Genomic DNA, 16,090 nt, shown 5'->3' with positions numbered 1-16,090 from the left:
AACCATATGTGCGGTGTTGCGTAACACACCAAATGAAATATCCTAACTATAGCTTAATTTAGAAAATATCAGGTCAGACATGTGAACACTGACGTAATTGTCTCAGTTTAAGGTCTAATTTTGGTTCTCCAGCAGGGGTTTATTTTTTTTAAAATGACACCAGGTCCGTATTTGCTGTTAATGGATGGGGCCATGAAAACATTTTTTTTCTTTGACCTTGAAGATGTTCTCAGGAAGTTTCATTGCGGGAGGCTTCCAGGTTTCTTTCAATTTAACACATTCAATGAGAAGAATGGGGTCTTCATCTTGGCCCGGCTGAGCATTTCCTACTATTGGTCTATGGTTGACCGTGGCCTAGCAGACAGAAATAGATTCTCCTGTGTTTGGATTCTGCATTGCCTGCTGTTTAGTCTGATAAAACTGTACAGTGTTGACCGAGGGCCACCACCGCTGTTGATGCTTCTGTCCTCTGTCTTACCTTTCACCTTCCTGAGAGATTTTTTGCTGTCGTCGACCTACACAAGAAAGTTTTGATGACCAATTTTTATGAATATTTCAGTCCGTATCACTTGTACTTTTATTTTCAGATACACTTTTAATTAAGATTAATATATTATTTTAAAGGGCACATATTGTGCAAAACCTTTGTACATAAATGTGTTTTAGCAGTGTGTGAACACAACAACCCTATAATGAAAAATATCCACCATCTCCTTCTTTTTTAATCCCCATTAAACCAAAGCAGTATCATTCGACATGCTGTTTAAATTCTCTTTTTAATGTGACATCACACTGATAAAGCCCCACCCATGGCCACTGACTGGTTTATTTTTATCCAAAAGCCTTTCTAAATGTGTTTGTCAGCAAGTTGTAGAGCTAATGTGGATAAAGATACTATCTTCTTAGGGGCCAATCACACCAAACACGTTTTAACGCTTGGAAAAGCAATGCCTTTTTTGGTCACTTTAATATTGCTAGGCAACCACCGAGCCAATCAAATATTGAAACGTGAGGGTTCTTTTGCTGTTTACTGTCATATTAGCAGAAGCTTTAAAAAGAGGATGCTTGCTCTGACCTTGTATATGCAGTCCGGCTGTTCCAAATTACTGTAAACTTCCGTCACCACAACGTAAGGCCCGCCTCTACCCCTATTTGATTGGACGATGGAAAGACGCAAAATTAAAAACGTGTGTAGTGGCCGTCATGCCCTAAATGGACAAACTGTTCTTCAGAGCGCGTTTCCTCCCTACGTTGTCTCAGACGACATCATGTTTGTCCTGTTGCAGCTTCCATATGCATTTTGAAATTGAGGGGTGAGCTGTTGGTTGCAATTCGCAATCCCAGCACTAGATGCCACTAAAATTTATACACGCATTTTAGAAGGTGCACACATGAAAATAGCGCTATTTTGCTCCGCCCCAAATAGGGGCACTTTGGACATGCCAGAATAGATAAGCTGTGGGGTATTTTGAGCTGAAATTTCACAGACACACCTGAGAATCATATTAAATCTTGTAAAAATGGGCATAATATGTGGTTTTTAAAGGTGCAGTGTGTCATTTTTAGAAGGATCTCTTTATATGTACTTCCGAAATCTATATTATCAGGGGTGTTTAAAGACCTTTCATATTGAGCCGTTATGTGTTTATTACTTTAGATTGAGACGTTTTAATCTACATACACCGAGGGTCCCCTTACATGGAAGTCGCCATGTTGTGCCGCCATGTTTCTACAGAAGCTCTTAACTCTTTCCCCGCCATTGACGAGATATCTCGTCAATTAAGAGAAAACGCTTCCCCGCCAATGACGAGATTTTCCGTCTTTCCGCAATACCGCTATTATCCACCAGGTGGCGCCCTTCCGGAAGTATTGCCCTATGGCAAGCTGCTGCATGTCCGTGTCTGTTTTAAAGATCGGTCTGAATGGGATCTCTATGAAAAGTCCGTCACAAATATGGAATTATTTTTGCTTTTTGCTCAAAATATGGTGTTTTTGCAAAAACCTACCCATATTCAAAAGCTGATTGCAAAAGAACCACTAAAGGTAGGATGAAACGGTTTTTTTTGTTTGAAAGCAGAGGGTCTGTTCTTTCATTTGGTATATTGTATGTTTATTTATTTAAAGAAGAACATTTTCTGGAAGGCATTAAACTTTGGTGAAAATCATGAAAAACGCTGGCGCTGGCTGGCAACTTTTTTTAAAAACGCTGGCGGTGAAAGAGTTAACGGACAAACTTTTTTTACTAAGTTGTCTCTGACTAAGACATGTTTGTCTGGTGGCAGCTACCGTAGCTTCTCTGTGTTTCAAAAGCGAGAGGTGAGCAGTGGACTGAGCAGTTGGTTGCAATTCGCAACCTCACCACTAGATGCTGCTAAAATTTACACACTGCACCTTTAAGTGTGTTTTCAGATGATTTTAATTGGTGCTACCATTTTTTTTCTGAACCTAGTAAGTTGCATATCCAGACACATTTTTCAGACATCAGAAAAATGATACAAAAGCTGTCACTGGGATGGTGCCATAATCGGTGACCTAATATTATAGTTTGTTTTGCACAGAGCCATGCTGAATGATGGTCAGTCTCTTTTTTAAGCTTCAGACAAACAAATCTCACAAACATTGTAATGGAAGCACACTGTTAGTTGTGTAAACCTAAATAAAAGGAACAGTGAGTCTGTAAATGTGCTCGGAGCGACCACCTACTGTCTTATAATTTGCGCTTAGCGTAACCTGGCAGTATTACCAGTGCTGGATACATGTATGCTGTAAAACTATATGTACTGTAACTTACGAACTACTAACTTATGGCTCTGCTTCTCTTTGTCCTCTAACTGGGGCAGCTGGCCGATGCCTTTTATGGTCGCCGTCAAACAGAGAATCGGGTAATGCAATACAGCACAAGGCAGATGAGGATCTGATGTCGTTGTTCTGCCCTCCATATTTCACCACCGAAACGATTCCTAACAGGTCAAGCCGCAGATCTTGTGTCTGTTCGCTGAGTGGACGTGCTTTTCATTTCACACATAATGAGAAGCTGTGGTCGACGGGCCGGGGAGTGTTACCAAGAGCCCTGTGACATCACAGCAGCACAACACTACTAAGTTCCACTGTCACTTGACTTGGAGCTAATTTAAGGAAAAGGTCTGTCCTCTCTTTCATATGACTCAGCTGTTTCATGGTTCCAGGAGCACAAAGAGGGCGTCTCACATGACTAGACATTTATGTTTCCCGAAGGCTGTAACTTTGATTTGTGCCGGTCAAGAATTGTTTGCGACCTTTTAAAGTGCAGGCAGAGATTAGCAACTCGCATGTGTTGATGCATCGGGTTGCCATTAGAAAGTAATCATTGCGTTTTTAGATGTCATTCGGTAACCATTCGAGTCAGTTTTTTATGGATATAGCCTATTTTTAGCAACAATGTTACATGCATACATTTTCATAATATTTATTAATTGATCTTGTGCATTAAGTAAATTTTTTGATTAGTATTTTCTAAAACTTGAGGTATAGTTCCATTTTACTAGGGCTGTTAATTTAAAACGTTAATTAGATTAATTAAAATAATGCGTTACAATTTGTAATGCACATCCGATCAAGACAGTTCTGCATTGTCACAAAAGTTTGTCATTTCACATGCTTTCAAGCCTTGCCAATTTAAATATCTAAGCGCAAGACGCGAAACAGATCTCAATGCAGTGCTCACACGCTGTTTAAGAAGTTATATCTAAAGACATCCGCACAAATGCTCCATCAGCATAAGCGTCGAAAATGTGGAAAGAAAACTGGAGTAGGTGCAATTTTTCATTTTGATTTTTTACTTAACAGTGAATGAGGAGAGGACAGGAAAGTACAGGGAGGAGGGAGGGGTATGGGATTGGCAAATGACCACGGGCCGGGAATCGAACTCGGGTCGCCGAAAGTACGAAAGCACCACATTTCGGACCGCTGCCCACTACACAATCGGCTTCAATGAGTAGATGCAATTTGCTTGTATTCTGGTGCCTTTTAACTAAACAATTTATTTTATAGCCTAAAAGTTGCATTTACCTTGGCATGTACAGAGGGGTGAATGTGGTGAAAATACGAAATGGAGTATTAATTATATGGACTCAGAATGAGCCAAGTGGAATGGATTTGAGGAAGCAGCAGTGTGGAAATCAAGGCTATAAAAGGATGGAGCATTCCCCTTTAGTTGAATAGACTTCACTGTCGGCACTTTGAAAACTGAACAGAGATATGCACTAAATAAAATTCCTGGTCTTAAAATGTGTGTCTTTAAAATAACACAAAAAACATATGTTGATATAGCTTAAAATCACATAGTTTTTACAGTGTATGCAGTAGGGATGGGCACGAGTACTCTGCCTTCGATGATCGATGACGAAAACGATGATCATGTGGGTTTATTTATTTATTGGTAGTTATGGTGGCATATGGATGTCTGGTTAGCGTTACAAGCGCCTGTGTTAGTAAAGACTGGACACACTGGAGATGCGTGTTTGACGTCGTGTTGAGCTATGCAGACCGGCGTATGACGTAACATTACCATGCATGATTAAAAAAAAACAGATAATTATGTGCACCCGCCACGCGGCAATGCGGTTTAAAAGGATGCCGTGATTTTGGAAATACAGTCAGTCAGGTGCAAAATGTACAGCGCCGTCAAAAGTTCAATGGGTAATCATCTCATATTTAAACATCAAATGTCAAGAGATACCAGAGAGCCATACGAGTTTAAACTGCAATATTCATTGTTTTCTCCAGGCTTGGACGCTGGGGATGTTTGGAAAGATATTTAAAAAAGATTAAATGTCAGCGGTGGGTTTTATCCGGTTTTGGGATATTTACATCTTGACTGAGAACAGGTATGAGTCACACAACACAGCTAATCGTTAAAATAATAGCAAAAGACTTCAAGTTGCTTAATTTTATGAAGCTTATGCTTTGACTGGACATGTTTAAAAGTGCACTGTATATGATGGGGTGCACATCCACAACGGAAGTTAAACTTTCTGTACATAACTTAGTTGAAGTCTTGCATTTTGTGCAGATATTAGATGCACGTTGTTTAATACATTTATGTTGTATAAAGGCTTAATATTATGTAGAGTGCGTCATATAGAAAGCGTTTCGGTTTGTGTTTATTAACCCTTAGGGGTTGTGTACACCAAAACTTTTATGCCCGCGGCCGGCGCATGTTTTCAATTGTTTCCAATGGAAGCTCGGCGTTTTTCAAATAAGCCAGCAGCTAGCGGGTTTTTTCCGCGCTGAAAACCGGCGCTCGGCGGTTTTTCCGCGCTCGGCGCTGAGCGTCGAGAGTTGAAAGAGATTCAACTTGGGGAGAAAAGCTTCGCTCGTCAATGTCAGTTCTCACACGGCCGCCCAATCACAGTGGAGGAGGGGCGGGACATTACCACAGCAACCAACCGGCTCGCAGCTGACGTATCACAGCTACCAAAGCGCTCAGCTGAAGAAAGCTGGCACTCAGCTGAAAAACAGCTGGCATCCGGCGTTCTCAAGGCGTTTTCAGCCGCGTTTAAAAGTTTTGGTGTGTCCAGCCCCTTAGTTTCACTTCATCACGCAGCTTTTCCTATCAGATGTTTCTGTTAAAACAGTTAATTCATTTATGATCTAGTATGTGTTTATTGTTCTGTCATAGTTGCTTCAAAATTAAGTTTTATTTGAGTGTTTTTCATAAAAATATTTTCATTTTCACCATGACGTGTATGCCCCGCCCATTTGATAGCCACGCCCCCAGTTAATTGAGTATTCGTTCTTCAGACCTATGGATTAATTGAAATGAAAAAATGACATAAATGCACATCCCTAGTATGCAGTATTATTTTAAATTTGATTACTCAATTTCTTTACTTTAAACTGCAGGCAAAAACATGGAAAGTACTCTTAATTTTATTCAATCTGTGGGTAATTTCTTCATTTACATGCAAATATTTATGTGCGATTAAATGTGATTAATTAGATTAATTAATCGGCACATCATGTAATTAATTATATTAACCGTTTGAATCGTTTTATCACAATTTTTACCCATATGCGAGGGTCTGTATACATTTCGTCATCAAACGTAGGTTGTGAATGTGCTTACAGGAGAATGTTGTATGTGGCCCAGGAGATGCATTTTAATTTGTTGCAGTTCGTATGCGTCGAAACGTCTGCTTTACATGTACGAGACAAACTAGGCTGTGTGTTCTTCCATGCGGTTATTCTCAAATTGCAACCTTCGTTTATATATATATTACTTCGAGCTGCACGTACACGTTGATTTAGCCACCTTTGAATGCCAATGTAGTTACGAAAGCCACTGATGGTGCAGTATATTATACTAGTGCAACATCCGACATTGTTGATGGTGTGGGAGATCGGTTCTTAGAAGGACTGCCAGTCAATCCAACTGCGAACCAGCAACAACACTAGCATAGGGACGGCAGTGGCTCAGTGGTTCATGTAGGTTGTCTACAAACCGGAAGGTTGGTGGTTCAATCCCCGGCTCCACCTGACCAAGTGTCGAGGTGTCCTTGAGCAAGACACCTAACCCCAGTTGCTCCCGACGACCTGGATGGCGCCTTGCATGGCTGACACCGCCGTCGGTGTATGAATGTGTGAGTGTGAGGCAAATTGTAAAGCGCTTTAGATGGCTATAGGTCTGTTAAAAGCGCTATATAAATGCAGTCCATTTACAATTTTTAGCTCTAAACTAGCACCTGGGTCTATATAAGTAACTTTAATAACCAGCCATTGCACAGCATGTGTAAAACATCCTGTCCTCCATCCACCAATCTTCTTTTCTTAGGCTACTTTAGTGGTCTTGTCAATCTTAGGCTAGTATTTACTGGTGAAGTGCTCCCCCCCAATGAGTTGGCAAGCTCAGACTGATATGTGAGGATTTATTTTACTACAGTTAAACAGTTGTTGTTCGTCTGGATGTTCTTTCCAAACCCAGCACGTGCAGAACAGTTCAGACTGAGGATTGGGTTTTGTAGTGTTTGAGTTAACGCCAGACCCCAAGATCCTCTGCCACTCAAATCATAACTGGCATTGGGGCGAGGGTATTGATGTAGCTTAAACATAATAATACACAATTGCTTTTTCACAATTATGGACCTGTCAGTTCCAAACTTGATGTGAATCAAACCAAAGCTGTTAGTTTAATTTGGTTTTAATTTTCATTTACTTTCAATTTGTCTTTTCAAGTTTAGTTAAATTTTTGCTCTTGAATTGTTTTAATTTATTTTTCTTTGCTTTTAGCGATTTATTTTATTTGACCAAACCTTAGCTTCCAAGGGCCATGCAGTATTTTTTCCATTTCATGTTTAATAAAGTCATGTTTTTAGTGCTTTTAAGTTTAGTGTGAAACAATTTTGTGGTCAGTTTTGATATTATGGAAAGGATCATGGATCAAGTAGCTAGTTTTAGCTGGTCCTCCCAGCATGGCAAGGCTGGGGGGTCATCTCATCTTCCAGCCTGGCCAGCTAAATCCAGCATGACCATCTTAAAAATGACCAAAACGCATCTAGACCAGTTTGCTACACCGGCTAAAACCCGACTTGGAGACCAGCTAAAACCAGGTCACCAGCTTATGCTGGTTTTAGCTGATTTTTCATGTAGTTTGTTTTTATGTCTGTCATTTAGACTGTATATCCATCTCAGAGCCATGTTTTTATTTCATACAGTATTAAATATGGCGTCATAACTCTGCTTGAAGTCCATATTGGGACAGTGTGGCATTGCTGTCCCACATCATCATCCCACATACGCACTCTGATTGTTTATCTGGTGTTGGCTGGATATTTATCACATACTTTGAATATTTTCATTTTTTTCTATAATTTCCCTGGATGCTTTCCCAATCTGACAAGGGAAAGAAGCATCCCACTCTTCCGTCTTCGCCTGCCTGCGTTCCAGATTTCCTGCCTTCTATTGTGGCTGCACCGGGATGCTAACATCCTGGTTCAAGCCCTGAGGTCAATCCAGCACACTCTGTATCTCTCTCACTATCTGTGTGTTTCTCTCTTGATCCTTGTCCTGTAAACCCTTTGTTATCACTTTCCACCCACTTGTCTTATCTCTTTTGCATACGGAGCTGTCAATCGGAAACTGTCTAACACCTACTGTAGTCATATAGTCATGTAGTCAGTTGATTTGTGAGGTTGGTTAATGAGTTTAACATTTTTCAAATGGAGACAGTTCTCAAGCAAGATAACTTTTTTATTTATGTTGACATTTCTTATTAAAACAGGAGATTGTGGAGAAATATGTTGAAGGGTTCATATGTTATGTCAGCTGTGATCCATGTTTTGCTACTTGGTAGTCTACGTTTATTCAAGGTTTTCCTCATTTTAACCAAAAACAGGAAACTTTTTATGCATTTTTTAATGCATAAAAGTTTTCCATGTTTGGTTGAAAATTGTGTTATAAAAACAGTAGGGATGCACTGATCTGATATTTTGGATCGGTATCGGGGCTGATCCAGGCTTTTTTGGCTGGATTGGATATTGGACTAACAGGACCGTTCCAATTCCGATACTGTGCGTTACCCGTGGTTGTTACTGACAAGCTAAATTTAAATTTGGGCCAGTGGTTCAGGTTTTCACTTGCCCTGCCCAATAAAAAAATGTCAGTGTCACATATTTGAAAATAATAATTCAAAAGTCATATATAATTGTATACATATACAACAGACATGTTCCAACGAAAAAAGGCTCCCAACTTTACTGCTTTACCTGTAAACTGACAGCAAACTGTGCAAAATATTGCATAATTTATTTTGTTGTGTTTTACCCAAGTAAATTTCTGTTTTCAAGATGTTAAATAATATACATTGATGAAAATATATTTTAGTGACCGAGAGAGAAGCACTGGCCCGATCGGGCAAGTGACAATACTTTTTACTGGGTCAAACGTCTCTCACGCTTTTATGTCCTTTATGTTGAGCCCTGTTCTTAATACACTTGATAGCTTCATGTGAAGGAACAAACGCACATTTAAATATATTTACGCTAAGTTCACGGAAACTCTGTAACTTACTTGCAACTTGGTTTATCCACTGGTGAAGCGGACCGATGAAACACGTCATTCACACACGTGCACACACACAAGATAACTGTAGGCCATTTTAAAGATCTAATTTTATAAAGTCTCTTGGATGAATGCAATTCACTATGTGCTGAGCAGCTGACGCATCTATTCCCTTTGTGTTTTAACAGTTATAAACTTTTCATTACAGTGCGAGGATTCCCATGTGAGGGTGATTCAAGTGTATCAATTCTGCACCCAGGAAGCCCATAAACGTAGCGTAGCCTACAGGATGATTTAGGTGCATCAATACTGCATGCGAGATCTGCACAAATCCGGAAAATATATTTAACATACTTATTTGATCAAACGAACTTATTATATGTTATCCTAAACACTGCCATAATTAATCATTACTAATGTTCTTGTAACTTGTTAATCATTTTAAATTATTGGTTTTTAAATAAAAAATTATACTAGATGTAGCAGAAAGCACTATACACAATTAACATTGTGGGCCCTATTTTAACGATCTGAAACGCAAGTGCGAAGCGCAACGCGCAAGTGAGTTTGTGGGCGGATCTTGGGCGCTGTTGCTATTTTCCCGGCGTGAGAAATAACTCTTGTGCCGGGAGCAAATCAATAAGGGGTTGGTCTGAAGTAGGTTCATTATTCATAGGTGTGGTTTGGGCGTAACGTCAAATAAACCAATCAGAACGTCATCCAACATTCCCTTTAAATGCAAGGGCGCAAGTTCCATGGCGAGTTGCTATTATTATGACGGATTTACCAGGCGTACGCCAGGAGCGGTTTACAGCCGAGGAGACCGACATACTTGTAAGATTAGTCAAAGACACAGAAGTTGTTTTGTATGGGGATAGGAGAAACCCGCCCAAATCAGCGTCGGTTAAACAGGCGTGAGAGGAAATAGCCACAGTCTCATCAGCTGGCATCCCCATCGTTGCGCCAAACGCTACAATGATGTCAGGAGACGGGGGAATCCCAAACTTGCCAGCATAAATCAGGCACGCCGTGTAACGGGAGGTGGATCTGCCTCAGGACCTGACGCCAGCAGAGGACATCGCTGCGTCCACCCTCACCGCTGAAAGGGTTTGGGGGCTTTGAAATCGGACCCAAGAAACGCAAGCAAGGTCCAACCCCAAAGTACTCTTACAAATCAAGTTCATATACATTAAGGTTTCTTATGAAAACATTTTAATTATTATTTACATAAAATAAACGTAATACAGCCACACAACAAACTTATGAAAATATTTTAATTGTTATTTGCATGATAATTTTTTAACGCAGCCACACAATAAATAAAAACTATCACCACAATGCTCACCACTATGATTCCCCTTATCTCGTGTATTAATATTTTTAAGAGTAACAATTTATGATTTGCAAAAATAACTGTTGCATCTGTGTAGATTAGATAAGCAAAGTGTGTGCGCGTTGTGCACGCTATACATTATGGTCAAGCATGCGCCCTTAAAATAGCATAATGAACAACGCGCAACGCGCCACTGACTTTAAACTTTTTTTTTCTGGTGAGTGGCGCAATTGTTTTTTGAAACTGGAAAATAGCATCAGGGATGGTTTGCGGCGGAACACACCTCTTTTTTGCGCTGAACCGCCCAGGGAGCGCAAGTTCATTCCCTAGTTTGCCGACGTGCGTCTGTGACGGGAAAAACCCGCTGTGCGCCGGTGCAGAATATGAATGATACATGCGTCACTGACAAAGTCAATTGCGCTGGGTGCAAGATAGAGCCCAGAGTGTGTGTGTGCAATTTTAAATTATTAAAGAAAAATACAGTTCAAATTCTCTGGTATCGGATCGGAAATGAAAAAGTGATATTGGTGTATCACTAAAAAACAGCCCATTTATATGTGACACTGCTCCACAAAACCTGTCGGATCCCAGATAGCAAAATTTTTCAGGGCCAGAAATGGCTGAGTTCAGGCTGTTCTTTTGGCACACATGCCGCCACGGCTTACGGTCCTTGATTGGTCCCAGAGCTGCTTGCCTTAAGTAATCCAGAATCTAGCCGAAAGCAGACCATAATTTAGCCGCAACCCTTTCACACCTCGAGAAATCAGCCACAGCTCTCCCGGAATCTCCAGATAACAACCAGAAAAGAGCCCAAATTACCACATTTATCCCCAAACTTACCCACAACTTTTCCAGAAACCCCAAATGTAACCCAGAAAATAACCAAAATTACCATATTTACCCCAGAACCCACCCACAACTTATCCAGATGCCCCAGAAAATAGCCACAAAGTGACCAAAATATATTTATATACCGTAAAATGTATAATTGAAAAACACAGATATAAAGCAAATATAGTGTTTTATTGATGCTGACAAGAATAATTTCAGATAACAGCAAAATAAATGAAATGTCAAATGTTCTGCCAAATAAACAAATAACAGTAGAAGTATCAAATAAAAGCAAAGAAATAGCCAAAGTAACATAAAAGCTAACAGAGAAACATTAACTTAATTGTTTTAAACAATAAACAGGCAAAAAAAAAAACAGATGTAATAACAGAAAGCAATATACAACAACTGGTTAAATATAAAAACATGCAATATAAAATTAATGTTTACAGATGTGCAAATGTGTATTAGATAAATACATTTGAAAATAATACCATGTTATGTCACCAGCTAGAAAAAAAGCAACATTTAGTAACTTTAATCTCCAGTCATGTCTGTGCACACAAAGGACTTCTTACAGCCTACAGAAAAAAATCATAAAATACAGTTAGAAAATACATTTACATAAAATGAATAAGAGTAAGGACAAAAATGATATAGTACACACTGCCAGTCCAAGAACTGATACTTTTAACATTCAATTCAAGACATGGGAAAAAAATATGTTTGCAGATTTCAGAGTTCCAGAAGGATTTCTAAATTACCAATTAAATAAAGCACTTACCAAGTACAAAAATTGTTTTAGTCAAGCATTTTCATTTCCTGCTTCATTATTTTCCAGCGTTCACTCCAAACAATCAAAGATCAAGTACCTGGAATATTTTTAAAACATGGTGTCACTTTTAAGCCAAAACTTGTGCTTTTGTAACTTATATGAATATTAGACAAATTACCCTAATAAGAGACTTAACAAATTAGATATAGACAATAATGTAATTCATCAAATCAAACTGCACAAAGATAAATAATGAACATAATATACATCATCTTACTTCATTTTCTGTTTTGATGTCCTTGTCTTTGTCTCTGTCTGGAGAATGGTTTGCTGTTCTCCAAGAGGCAGTAATGTCTATCAAATACAGAAGTCAAAAATCAAATCACACACATTTGTTTACTCTGTTAAACTGATACATTTTTTAACGAAGTTAAAACTCACATCAGTCATTACCCAGACAGCTGGAACAACATAGTCTGGTATAGCACTTCTGCAAACAAAAAACAAGTATAAGTAAACTTTATATTGTAAAAAGGTAAAATAAAAGATTAAGACAAGCAATAAAGACAACATTTATATCTCTTAGGTATAAAATTCCTTTACAAAAGCAATGGATGTCCTCATGTCTTTGTCTCTGTCTGGAGTACAGTCTGCTGTTTTCCCAAGAGGCAGTAATATCTATTAAATAGAGAAGTCAAACATATGATCAGATACACATTTGTATAATATTTAAACTATTACATTTTAAATGAAGTATTAAACTCACATTATTCTTCATCCAGATTGCAGGAACAACATGCATTGTTGACAAAGTGTGGTACATGACTTCTACAAACAAAAAACAAGTACAAGTAAACTTTATATTGTTAAAATGTCAAATAAAAGATTAAGACAAACAATAAAGACAACATTTATAACTCTTGGGTATAAAATTCCTTTACAAAAGCAATGGATGTCCTCACGTCTGTCTCTGTCTGGAGTACGGTCGGCTGTTCTCCAAGAGGCAGTAATATCTATTAAATAGAGGAGTCAAACACAAACATCTTAACACATACACATGTTTATTATTTAAACGGTTAGGTTTATTAACCTCATAATTATTCTTTACTCACATTATTCTTTATCCAGATTGCAGAAACAACATTTATTGTTGACAAAGTGTGGTACATGACTTCTGCAAACAAAATGCAAATATAATTAAACTTTATACTGTAAAATAAAAGATTAAAACAAACACATACAAAATGCATGACTCTTGCATATTAAATTCCTTTACAAAAGCATGTGGTTATTCTTCAAGCAGGGGTTGGTTATGTTACACCATAAAATAAAGCAAATAAATCTGGCCTTTTAACAACACAATCTTGTAAACTGCACTGACAAGGACTGAAGAGAATAAGAGATCATAGTAAACCATCTTTATTAAGCTAAAACTTGAATACATGCCTTTCTAGAATATCAAAAACATTGTTTTACTAAGATATAAAAAGTAGGAATTAGTCACTTTGTAACTGTTATGATTACTAGCAAATGCTGATTTGTGGTTTGGTACAGAAAACATCTCATCTTCGTTTGGCTTCTTTGGGGGTTCAGCATTAATTTATTTTTAAAGATTCAAACTTCTCATTGATTATTTTATCATCCCCGTCATGCATGTTGCTTCTCTTACTGTAAAAACATGCATGTTTAACGTTAGCTACGTTAAATGGCGACTGATGATAAAATACTTGCACTTACACGACATCACAGAAAAGAATAACAAACAAAAAGGAAAACCAACTGGGTATCGCACTGTAGAACAAAAAAGTGCAATCTACGTGGATTTAAAAGAAAAAGATCTTAATAACTTACCTTACTGTGTTATATAAAACTCCACAAGACAAAAGATCGCGCGTCCTCCGTCCAGTACACAGTGGGGGTTTGAATTTCGCGGAAGTTCCTGATCATGACCAGTTGCATTATGGGAAAGGTAGTCCATTTTCCACGGCGGATTGAACGCTGTTGAGGTTAAATGACTACTATTTCCAAGATCCATTGCAATATATGTCATTGTTTTAGAAACGAAAGTGCACCAATAAATATTAGTATTAGTTAGTCGTATTTTTTAATTGTAAACACAATTTAATGTAAAGTCTTATTTATTTATAAAAAATAAAATACAAAACTAAAAAGACTTAAACAAGCACACATACTTAAAATACTTTTGTTTGATGTATATTAGTGCAGACTGAATTATTAATTTATCTGTTTATTGCATTGTTTGTATATTGACACCTTTGGATTGACTGCCCCAAATAAAATTTTCTACATTTCGTCTTTTAATAAGGATAAACATATTTATTATTTTCTTAAATATTAACTTTGATGTTTTTATCAATTGTAAATATGATTTTATATAAATAGATTTTGAAAAGTGTCTGCTATTTAATGAATAAATATTGTCAATGGTTTTTGACATGACAAAGCCATTTAATTTAGACTTTTTACATTTACAAAAACTTTTTGGTGTGTTTTTTACTCTTTGGCCAACCAAACCTTAGCCAGAACTCTGCCAGATATTTACTATTTTCTGGCAGACCACACTTAAGCCAGGACTCAGCCAAAAATGTACCTTTTGCTTTTGGCTGGCTAGCCTCACCCCACAACTCCCCCGAAAGCTGTTTCACACAAAGGTGTGAACAAAAGAGAGCCTAAATTTAGCCATAAATGCCCAATGTAAGCCAGATTTGTGCCAGAAACTTTGCTATCTGGGATATATTTGAAGAGTTTGGTTCCAAAACGAAATAACAAAAAAAAACAAATAATTGCAGTTGGTTTGTTTTAATTTAAGCCTTCATAACTAAAAAAAATATAGCTAAGTAGTAAAACACAATAAAAACATGATAACTTAATAATAAACATGTTTGGAGTTATCTTGTTTTGGAACCAAACTCTTAATTTGTAGCAATAGCCAACAACACATTGTATAGGTCAAAATTATTGATTTTTTTATTGCCAAAAATCATTAAGATATTACGTAAAGATCTTTTGAAGAGTTTCGTTGCAAAACAAGATAACTCCGTTTTTTTAATTTTTCAGAAATCTCGTTTTTTGGTTGTGCATTCCAATTAATATCAATTCAACTGCAGTTGGTTTGTTTTGATTTAAACCTTCATACCTTAAAAAATACAGCTAAGTAGCACCATAAAACAAAATAATAACATGATAACATAATAATAAACATGTTTTGACAAAAATGTTAAGAGCGGAGTTATCTCGTTTTGCAACAAAACTATTTTTTTCTAAATTTCCTACCATAAATGTACCAAAAACTTTATCAAGAAGTTCATCATATGTGTTGCTAAGGACTTAATCTGGACAACTTTAAAGGCGATTATCTCAATATCTAGATTTATTTTGCACCCTCAGATTCCAGATTTTCAAATAATTCATATGGATTATGTCATATCCTAACATCCCATAAATAAAAAAAAGCTTATTTATTCAGCTTGATGTTTAGGAGTATGCCAACATATAGATGATCTCAAAGCTAACACACTTTGACTTTTATTCATTGATTTATTAAGCAGAGTATTAATACAGTAAATATTTGTTAGCTACTCTATTAAAATAACTGTATTTGAGTTCACATATTAATAAAAAACACATTTTATTGGGGTCTGGAAAATTTCTAATTTTCCACCACATTCCTATTTTGCACATTGTTACAGATTCCTACATTGTTTTTCATCTCTTTCCTGGCGTTCTTGTGTCGTGTCATTCTGCCTCTGTTCCTCATCTCTCTTCTACTTGGGCTGATGTTTGCCACCCAACCCCACAGCATCTGCCAAACCAGCATCAGCACGACAGATTTACTCACAGCCTGTCGTCTGTTTCTCTCTTCACTTCACAAGAGTCCTTTCATTACATTCACTTTCACTGTTTTGCTGAATTCTTTCGGGAGTTTCTTTCATCCGGTCATTTTAGCCTGCTTGGTTCATTGGCAGATCATTAAAAACCCTAAGTTGTGATCTACTGTGCACAGTGCAGGGTTACTATAATTTTCATGATGTAACTTGATTGTTATTTTTGTTTCCTGTATTTTTTTTAGCAGGTTTGTTCACTTTAATGTGCTA

The 16,090-nt window shown here is 37.5% G+C and overlaps 1 protein-coding gene across 4 annotated transcripts in view; it reads left to right on the top strand.

Moving 5' to 3' along the window:
- The window catches only part of sbf2 (SET binding factor 2), a 164,582-nt gene that overhangs the window by 28,955 nt on the left and 119,537 nt on the right, over positions 1-16,090 (top strand). The window lies entirely within an intron of this gene.

Source organism: Paramisgurnus dabryanus, chromosome 2, assembly GCF_030506205.2.
Source record: "Paramisgurnus dabryanus chromosome 2, PD_genome_1.1, whole genome shotgun sequence".
Taxonomy (NCBI): Eukaryota; Metazoa; Chordata; class Actinopteri; order Cypriniformes; family Cobitidae; genus Paramisgurnus; species Paramisgurnus dabryanus.
The sequence above is the reverse complement of the archived record's forward strand: the minus strand, read 5'-3'. Positions and strand labels throughout refer to the sequence as shown.